At 41.6% G+C, this 10,589-nt stretch overlaps 1 non-coding gene across 1 annotated transcript; it reads left to right on the top strand.

Annotated features, from left to right (window-relative positions):
* Nucleotides 1-446: 446 nt before the first annotated feature.
* On the top strand, nucleotides 447-548 carry LOC127187342 (U6 spliceosomal RNA). The gene has a single exon (XR_007830485.1). It is a non-coding gene; the product is annotated as a U6 spliceosomal RNA (small nuclear RNA).
* Nucleotides 549-10,589: the final 10,041 nt, after the last annotated feature.

Below are 10,589 nucleotides of genomic sequence, written 5' to 3'. Positions count from 1 at the left end.
TTAAAATAAAAGTATTTATTTTGGGATGCACAAGATTTTCATACATAAAACTTCTGGTTGCTTTAAATTATAGTGAGTCAAAAGCTGTCCACCGTTTTATTTTCTCCTTTTTTTTTTTTTTTTTTTTAAAGCATTGTGATTGAACCTGGGATCTGCTAAATACCACCTTGAGTGATATCCCCAGCCGACTCTTTGTTTTTCAACTTTTTGTTTGTTTTTCAAGACAGAGTTTCTCTGTATGGCCTTGGCTGCCCTGTGTTTGCTATGTAGACCAGGCTGGCCTCTGCTCAAGTAAGCTAAAGCCTGCATACTTGGCAGTCTTTGCTTTTCATTATAGAAAATATATGCAATATAAAGTTGACTAGTTTAGGTAATTTTTGACATAGAGCCCCTGTGGTCCACTTGGGGCTTACAGGAAGTGCTCTGTGGAAGAATAACTGCACAACTTGCCTTGACAACACGTGCACTAAAGTTGGAAATACGTAGATAGGATTAGCATGACTCCTGCATAAGAATGACACACAATTTGGCAAGTATTCCTTATTATTAATAATCTTATGTATGTAATTTATTTATTTTACTTTTTTTTTTGGCTGTGTGTGTGTCAGAGGACAACTTTCAGGATTAGACTCTCTCTATCTGCCACATAGGGCCCAGACACTAAGCCAGTTGTAAGGCTTGGTGGCAGGCACTTTTACCCTTTCTTCACTGGTTTTTTTCTTTTCTTTTCTTTCCCCTCCCTCCTCCTCCTCTTTTTATTTTGAGATGGGGTTTCTCACTGGCTTGGAACTCAACAAGGAGGCTAGGCTGGCTGGCCAGCGAGCCCCAAAAATCTACCTGTCTCAGGCTCCCCAGAGCCAAGATTACAGATGCACACCTCCATGCCTCCGTATGTTGCTCTTCTTAAGTGAGTCCTGGGGTCAATGTATTTCCCTGACTTGAAGTGCATGCGCATATGTGAGTGTGCATGCGTGTATGCGTGCGTGCATGTGTGTGTGTGTGTGTGTGTGTGTTGTACAGGGTTTCGTGCAACACAATCTAGTTCAAACTCTGTAGCCAAAGTTCCTGATTCTCCTGCCTCTATCCCCCACATGCTACAGTTACAGATGTGTGCCACCATCTATCAGAAGCATTCTATATGGAAGAGAAGGAGGAAGAAGCTTTTGTCCTGACTCACTTCCTTGCTGTCAGAAAGTTTCATCTATGTTGCCAACTTCCTTGCTTTTTCTATTGTATATGCCACAAAACACCCTTTGTTTTAAACCCATTGAATATTACACACACACACACACACACACACACACACACACACATTATAGACCAAGTCCAGCAAACATATTTTATAAACTGTACCTCTACATCCAAGTTGGGTTTTACTTTGTTTTGTTTTATGAGTTCTACTGCTGCAGTTGTACCTGTTTATGACACTCCCAGAGCTGATATTTGGGGCTGGCCTGTTTTGCTGCACGATGAGTCAACCACGGTTAGTTCAGATGATAAACAGACCAAGGAAAATATTTAGCCTTTTTGTGAAAGATCCAGTTAAAGAGAAGTTAATGGAAAAAAACTGAGTCATGACATGGAAAGAAAATTATTTAATGGTATATTTGTGCTAACTGTGTTGTTTGTGTAGCCTTGGCAATCCAGGAACTGCTTTATAGACCAGGCTGGCCTCTGCCTCCAGGGAGCTAAGATCAGGTGCTCTTAACCACAGCACTATCTCTCCAGGCCTAGTTACCATGTTTTTATTACTTTTAGGTTTAATAAACATGGCATCTTCTATGCAGGTTAATTCTGAAAGCAGTCAGATACACTGTCCTCAGTGCACATGTACTCAGCTCTACAAGTTTAATTTGACACTTTATTATTGTGAACTATTGATTTTGCTAGGGGTGTGGTTTGCCTCCCATTTCAATGACTTTATTTGTGTATGTAAACTGTATATTCCAAATAAGCAGTGATGGCACAAGGATTATAAAGACAAGAAAACAAAATTTGAGGGCTTTCAATTCACCAAGTGAATCTTTATTTATTCAAAAATTATATATATATATATATATATATACATAGTAAATTTTTTCACTTCAGAAACATTTGAAAGTTCTTAGAAGAAGGAGAAGAAGAGGAAGAGGAAGAAGAAGAAGAAGAAGAAGAAGAAGAAGAAGAAGAAGAAGAAGAAGAAGAAGAAGAAGAAAAGAACTTATTGTAAAATGATGTGGTGGAACATTAAGGCTTTCTATCAAATATTGTATGTTGCTCTATGTGGCAAGAATATTTAAAATTAAAATTAATTAAGAGTTCTTTATGAAGGGAAAATAGATTAACAAATCTGATCATATTATTTATTTAATATGAAAATGTGAAGATCAAATTTGATGAAGTCATTGATAAATTTATACAAGTTATATCTCTGCCTCAAAATATTGTACTGTGCTGTCACTGTTTATTGTGGCAGTAGACAGACACGTAATTCCTTTTCTCTAAAGATGCATTCAATGGGCTAGCAATGGAGCTCATTTGACAGAGCACTTGAGTGGAACTCATGAAAGCCTAGGTTCCATCCCGGGCACCACATAGAATCAGGCATGCTCTGGAGAGGGAGGCAGGAGGATTAGAAGTTCAAGGTCATCCACAGACACAGGGCAAGTTGGCGGCCAGCTAGGGTAGTAAGAGAACTTGTCTCAGAAATGTAAAACAAACAAACAAACAAACAAAAAACCACCACCACCACCAATAACAAAAACAAAAAACAAAACAGTGGCTGCAGAGATGGCTCAGAGGTTAAGAGTGTTTGCTTGCTGTTCTTCCAAAGGACATGGGTTCCCTTCCAGCACCTACATCAGGACCTCCTATAATTTCAGCTCCAGGGGATATAATGTCCTCTGGCCTCTGTAGGTACCAGGCATATTCATGGTGAACATAAACTCATGCAGGTGCACAAAGATAGACTTCATAAAAATAAATAAATCTCTTAAAAATTAAAAATCATTATGTATTTTTAAATTAATTTTTCATTTTGTCTTATGATCTCTACTTGTTTGTAACAATTTCCCATTTTTAAACAACTATAAATATTAAGTACAATTAAAAAAATCCAGTGTCCACATCTCTTTTCTAGGCATTATTAGCTTCATTTCATGGACCTTACAGACAATTTTAATGTATAAAAAGAAGGAATTGTTTCTTCTGAGTATGTACTCCAAATATCAAATGCATAAAGTCCTCTACTGACAAAAAACATAAATAAATAAGTTACATTAGAAGTGGAGGCTATGCTTGGCCCTCACAGAGGCAGTAGTCTCTCTTTCTCTCTTCCTCTAGATTAAATAATCTAGTGTATGGTTTTAAAATAGATTGCCAAGTCTAACAAAGTGGTGATTAAAGGCAATTATCCATTATATTAGTTTTTTTTATAATTCCTTTATTTTTATTTTATTTACATTGGTCTTTTGACTGCAAGTATGTCTGTGAGAGGGTGTCAGAGCCTCTGAAACAGGAGTTACAGACAGTTGTGAGCTGTCATGTGGGTGCTGGGATTTGAACCCAGGTCCTCTAGAAGAACAGCCAGTACTCTTAACTGCCGAGTCATCATCTCTCCAGCCCCTAATATTAGTTTTTGTACACTTCAGCTGCTTCTTGAAATCATCATGGCAGCATACTCAACAGAAGCAGACTAAAGAAGGCAGGCTCCGGTGTGGCACACAATTTTAGGAGGTATAGTCTTCTTGGTGGGGTGATTGGCAAGGCTCTCTGGCAGCCAGAGCCTGAGATCACTAGAATTATTCTTGTCTGGAGAATCAGGATACAGGGAGAGCGACTGGGAGAGTGGAACCAGACGTCCTCCGGGTAGGCTCACATCCTAAAAGCTCCAGAACTTCCCAAAATGGCACCAAATGCTCTGGGGACCAAGTGTTCAAACTCATGAGCCCATGTGGACATTTCACCTTTAAAGTAGGAGCGGTGCTGCTTGAGGTCATAAAGGCAAGAAATGATATGCGGCCCTGTCATAAGCCAGGTGCATCTCTACTGCTTCATTATTCCACTCCTCAAAGACTGTAAAACAAAGTGATCTAAAGCAGAGAGCTGACTCAGCAGGTCTGAGCACTCCCCGCACCTTCCTAAGGCTCAGATTGGGCACCCAGCACCAGACGGAGGCTCACCACCATCTGTAACTCCAGTTCTAAGGGCACACATCCTCTTCCAGCCTCTACAGGTACCAGGCAAGCACGTGCTGCACAAACATGCATGCAGGCAAAACATTCATGCACATAAAATATTTTTTAAATAATAAATTGTCCTTAAAATGATCTAAAAGTTATTGGGTTCAGTCTTAGATAAAATTTCCATAGCACTGGCATAATTTCAAAAATCATCTCTATATAGAATAGGGATATGGCTAAATTGCAGAGTGCTGTGCCTGGCAAGCATGTATTCTGGGTTTAATCCCCAAGAACAAAAAGAAAGAAAGAGAGAATGGCGTGTGTGTGTGTGTGTCTGGAGATTAACCCCAAGGCAAGGCCTCTGCAATTCTTCTGACAAGCCACATTCATCCTTGGGTGTGTACTACAATCCTATTTCTTTCTTTTGTGTTTGTTTGTTTGTTTGAGACAGGGTTTCTCTGTGTCCTGGAACTTGATCTGTCTACCAGACTGGCCTCCAACTCAGAGATCTCCCTGCCTCTGCCTCCAGAGTGCTGGTATTAAAGTCATATGCCACCACCACCCTGGCACATCCTGTACTTTTCTAAAGTACATATATCTATACTTTTCTCTTAAGTCTAAGCAGGTATTATACATATTAAGCCTTGAACTTTTAAAAATAATTTATTTAGTTTTATTCTATATGCATTGGTGTTTAACCTGCATGTATGTCTGTGTGAGGGTGTCAGCTCTTGTAGTTACAAACAGTTGTGAGCTGCCATGTTGGTGCTAGGAATTGAACTCAGGTCCTCTGGAAGAACAGACAGTGCTCTTAGCCACTGGGCCATCTCTCCAGATTCTTGAACTTTTTTAAAATACACACCTTCTCTAATTACTAAACTTCAATTTTGTTTCTAGGGAAAACAAAACAAAATGAAATCTCTCTTTATCTCTCTGTGTCTCTCTCTCTCTCTCTCTCTCTCTCTCTCAGTAAATTCTAAGCTACACATCACAGCCTTATTTTGGGATGAGAGGTTGATTTTTTTGTTTGTTTATTTCTTTTCTTTCTTTGTCTCTTAAAACAAAACCTTTCTAATTTTTAGACTTATTGTTTTATTTCAGTTTGACATGCATGTCCTAGTGCCCATAAAGGTCAGAAGAGAATGCTGGATCCGCTGGAACTGTAGCTACAGAGGATTGTGAGCCGCCATAATGTTGCTTTGCCAGATCCTCTGCCAGAACAACAGGTGATCTCACTCCTGAGCCATCCCTCCTCCATTGGTCTCCTTGTGAAATTGCTGACCCCTCCAGGTCCCTTTATTTCCCAGCTCTTCCATAAAGTGACACACACCTTCAATTCCAGCACTCGGAAGGCAGAAGCAGGAGCATCTCTGAGTTTGAGACCAGGCTGGTCTACAGAGTGAGTTTTAGGATAGCCAGGGCTACACAGAGAAACTCTGTCTCAAGAAAGAAAGAAGGAAGGAAGGAAAGAAGGAAGGAAGGAAGGAAAGAGAGCATTGTGTGTGTGTCTGTTTATTACCCAATTATCCCACTATGATTTATGTTTCAATGAACTAAATATTTCAGATCTTTGCAACTGACTCCCTTGCCTAGCATGCAGAAAGCCCCTCCATTCTGTCCCTCCCCCCACTTCATGGTACACATGCCTGTAATCCCAACACTGTGGGAGAGGAGACAAGAAGACTACAAGTTCAAAGTCATCTTTGACTATAAAGCAAGTTTGAGGCTAGCCTGAGCTACATAAGCACCATCTCGAAGAAGAAAATAAAATAATCCAACATGGGAAATTACAGGCTACTTGATAAAAATATATCAGTGTTCTGCCTTAGAGTCTCCTTTAATTCACCTTTTAGTCATTGCTAAAAAGCCAGTGCTTCAAGCCAAGGCCAAAATGTGGATTTTGGACATATTTTCAGGAGGGTCCCCATCTTCCTCTTTAATAGCCCAGGCTCTTGTGGCCTCACCTGGACATTAGTGAACTGGCACACAGCTCAGTATTTGTGTAGAACCCCCACTAGCTACACGGAGCTGACATTCTGCCCTCATGTCCGCTCAGCTTCGTATGTGCAAAGGTTTTACCTTAGCAACCTGGGCATCTAGGAGACTGTCCCCAAAAAGGAAGTCTGTCCTTTGTGAGAGATGTTACTGTGTCAGAATTTAGTCTTACCAAAATTTTCACCTAAAAGAGATCTTATTACATCTCATACAAGAAACAAGAACATAGCCAGGCTTGGGTGTATGGTGGTGCATGATGCACACCTGTTACCTCAGCACTCAAGAGATAAAAGCAGGAAGATTTAGAGTTCTAGACAAGCCTAAGACACATAGCAAAACCCTGCTTCAGGCAGAAGGAGGGAGAGAGGGAGGGAAGAAAGAAAGGAGAGGAGAAAAAAGAGAGGCAGATGACCCGACCTGTGGGGTTTAACTAAAACTCGGGAGGGAGGTCACCTGTTGAGAATGCAAGACACAAGAAAGGAGAGCAAGTCTGATTGATCAAACTCTTGAACTTTATTAGTCAGGCAGCAGCTTTTATAATTCAAAAGGCAGGGAAGCATATTGCTATAGCACCGCAATTGCGGGCTTATCTCAAAACACAGGGCATTCCAGGCAGGGTCATGACGTCCTGCCACACAGGGGATCTAGCTTCAGTCTAACTGCTGACTCACAACAGAGTCCCTCCATCCCTATCTGTCTTTGGCTGCTGACTCACAACAGGGTCGCTCCATCCCTGTCTGTCTTTAGCTGCTGACTCACAACAGGGTCAGCTAGTTTCTGGTGAAAGGTAAGCTCTGGGAAAGACAGAGACTTAAAGGTGCAGACTTAGACAAGATGGCTGAACACTGGCCACATGGCCTATCGTCCCCAACAGGCAGAGAGCGTTCTCTATATGACTAATTATTCTTCACCTCACCATCATGCCATCTTCTTTTCCCACCTTGACACGGAGTGACAACCTACAGTGGTGAAGTGGTAGAACAACCATGTCCAAGGTTCCATCCTCAGCACCACAAAACAAACCTGTGAGCCTCCTTCTCCTCTCCTTTCCACGCATGGAGGACACCTTTCTGGTTTCTTCCCTGAACAGAAGGTTGACATGTTCTCCAATCACTCATCATTCCTCTCTCACAAGTATATACAAATTTTCATACTTGGGAACTCTGTGGTAGCTTTGAGTGACACAGTCCTCCTGTTGTCACAACCGCAGACCACCTTCAGGACTTCCCTTCCGGCTTCTCTTCCCTGGGCTGTGCCACCCCCATGACTGACTGTGTAATGCCTGGATCCCTTCAGCCTCAGGTAATTTGTTTGTGGTGGAGTCGCATGACACATCCCTAGCTAACCAGAAACTCACTACAGATCACACTGGTCTCGCACACCTAAAAACCTTGATGGGTTTTGTTATTTCACCCATGAGCTATAATTATCACAATGTTTATAATAATGTTCAGCTCATCAGAAAGAAAACACCTTGGAGCTACCTGACATACCCTGTTGTAAGACTGAATATATGAGAGAAAGAAGAGAGGGTTGGTAGAACAAAAGGCAGACTGGTGTGTAAGTAAATCTCCAGACTGCAGTGTCTACGGCAAACATCAACCACCGGTCTTCCCTAACAGATGTGTGGTCTTCACAAAGTACCCAGTGAAAACTCTGTTAATACTATGTCCTTGTAAGGTCAATGACTTGAGACTATCTCCTCAAGTTTAAAATGTATATGAAATTAATTCTCTATTGGTAGTACTTTAATAACTACTAAGCTATAACCGGTAAATACTACAATAGAATTCATTTTTGGTAACCAGTCAATACAATTGTTTCAGCACAGAGTACAGTTTCCTTCTTGTTGTTGTCCTTTTTGTTTTGTTTTGTTTTGTTTTGTTTTGTTTTTTGAGACAGGGTTTTGAGAAACCCTGTGTAGCCCTGGCTGTCCTGGAATTTACTTTGTAGACAAGGCTGGCCTTAAACACAGAGATCTGCCTGCCTTTGCCTCCTGAGTGCTGGGATTAAAGGCATGTGCCACACCACTGCCCGACTCAGACTACAGTTTCCTGAGAGCCATGGAGTTGGCCTGTGAGTAACACGCTTGCCGCATAAACACGAGAACCTGAGTTCAATCCCCTGCACCCATATAAAAAGACAGGCATGGTACCATAAGTTTATAGTACCCTACTAGAGAGAAACCCTGTCTTTTTTTTTTAAGATTTACTTTTTTGTTTTATTTTGTTTTGTTTTGTTTTTGTTTTTCAAGACATGGCTTCTCTATGTAGCCCTAGCTGTCCTGGACCAGCTTTGTAGACCCTGCCAGGCTAGAGCAACCCTGTCTTAAAGAAACAATGTGGATGGCTCCTGAGGAACAACATTAAAGCTTGACCCCTGCCACCTGTGGTGGAGCATGTCTGCAATCCCAGCACTCAGGAGGCAGGGGCTAGAGAATCACTGTGAGTCCAGGACAGCCCAAGGCTCCACAGAGAAACCCTGTCTCACAAAAAAAAAAAAAAAAAAAAAAAAAAATCAAGGTTGACCCCTGGCCTCCATGTGCGCATTTGTATATACACGTGCACACACACACACACACACACACACACACACACACACACACACACACACACACACAGGACTAGAGTTTTCATGTCTGTCTACTTTAAAGCCATAAATTGGAAACTAGGGAGGAAAAGTCAGCAGAAATAATGAAAAAGAAAGATACAATCAAAGCTTGTAGTCACTAGCCACAGTTTAAGCTGCATCATGGTCATGATACACTGCAGTCAGGGGTAGAGGGCAGCAGGGAGTTGGATGGCAATGATTTATGCCTTGGATGCTCATTTCATGGCCACACCCTTTGGCAATCTTAACTCAATACCTCCAGCGTACAGAGGGATGAACATGCTGTTCACTTGGGTCATTGCTTGTTACCATGAGAATAAATGGCCCTGACAGGTGTTTCTATACCTTAGTACCTGGTAAAATGTAACAGAGGCTGTAGCTGTGGTCTCCAACAGGCTTCCTGGAAATCAGTCTTTTGCTATTATTTGGACCTGGAACATCTCTCAGAGCCCCAACAGGCAGCCACTGCCAACCATTGACTCCAGGTTGGACATCAGCTTTCCTTGGTCTCCATTTGTCAAATATAGATCTTAGGTTTTTCTCAGTCTCCATAATGGTGTGAGCTAATTTCCTATATGCACTTAGATTGTTCTGGCAAGATGGCTTAGTAGGCTAAAGTGCTTGCCATGAAAACCTGATGATCCGAATTAAGTTCTAGGAATGCATTATGAAAGGAAAGAACAACTTCCTGAAAGTTATCATCTGATCTCCATGCATGTGCTATGGCCCTTGGAAACCTGTTCTCACACACACACACACAGACACACACACACACACACACACACACACACACACAGAGAGAGAGAGAGAGAGAGAGAGAGAGAGAGAGAGAGAGAGAGAGATATGCACATACACAGAGAATACTAATTAATAAAATTAAAATAAATACATAATGAAAACAGAGTCAAGAAGGGAAGCCAAGGCACATTGATCCTATGTGATACAGTTCTCTGAGGCCTCTTGCACCCAGGTGAGATCCAGTAACTGAAAACTCATTGGGAACCAGCACCCTAAAAGATTCTCCACAAACCCTTCTGCTGTCAGTGTTGTAATCTGTTCATACTATCTGCAGCATCTAGAACAATTCTCAATAATGTGTAGACAGTGAATTTAATAAATGCCTGTTGGGTGAATTGATGAACAATTAAGCTAATAAAACCTTAGCCAGAGTAAATTCCCCCCAGTGTATTCACTTACCTATAAAGCACTCAAGGATCCCAGTACTTATAGAGGTGGCAGGCAAACAAACACAGCATCTCAGATTGCAGTGGGCCTCATCTGAGTAGGAACACTGCCTGGGGCTATTTCTCAAATGTCACAGATGCCTGTTTGCTATGTTAATGTGATGCTTCTAATGTTTTATTCAGTGTGGGGAGTATGGAGAGTGACTCCATCATCAGGGTTTCCATCCGATATGATATAGAATCATTCATTTGTCAGATATTGAGTTACATAGCTAAGGAGCAGTCTCAGGGCTAGTCCCTGGGGAAACTGAAGATGAGTGACTTCTCCCCAGAGTTCACCATCTAATGGGGGAAAACAAACACACAGGGGGAAAATGTGGTAAATACCATCTTAGGCGTACACTGAGTAAATACAGAAGTACAATGCTAGGCTAGAGAGCTTGGTTTGTACTTAGAGGTACAAATGGTGACTTAGGAGCAGGACGGAAAGAGATGGCTCAGCAGTAATGGGGTTTGATTCCCAGCATCTTCATGGAGGCTCCAGTCCCAGGGGATACAACTCCTTTTTCTGGACTTTGAGGGCACAGCACACACATGGCACACAGATAAACATGTAGGCAACACACTCGTACACATTAAA

Source organism: Acomys russatus, chromosome 3 (assembly GCF_903995435.1).
Source record: "Acomys russatus chromosome 3, mAcoRus1.1, whole genome shotgun sequence".
NCBI lineage: Eukaryota > Metazoa > Chordata > Mammalia > Rodentia > Muridae > Acomys > Acomys russatus.
This window is presented reverse-complemented; position numbering and strand designations above follow the sequence as displayed.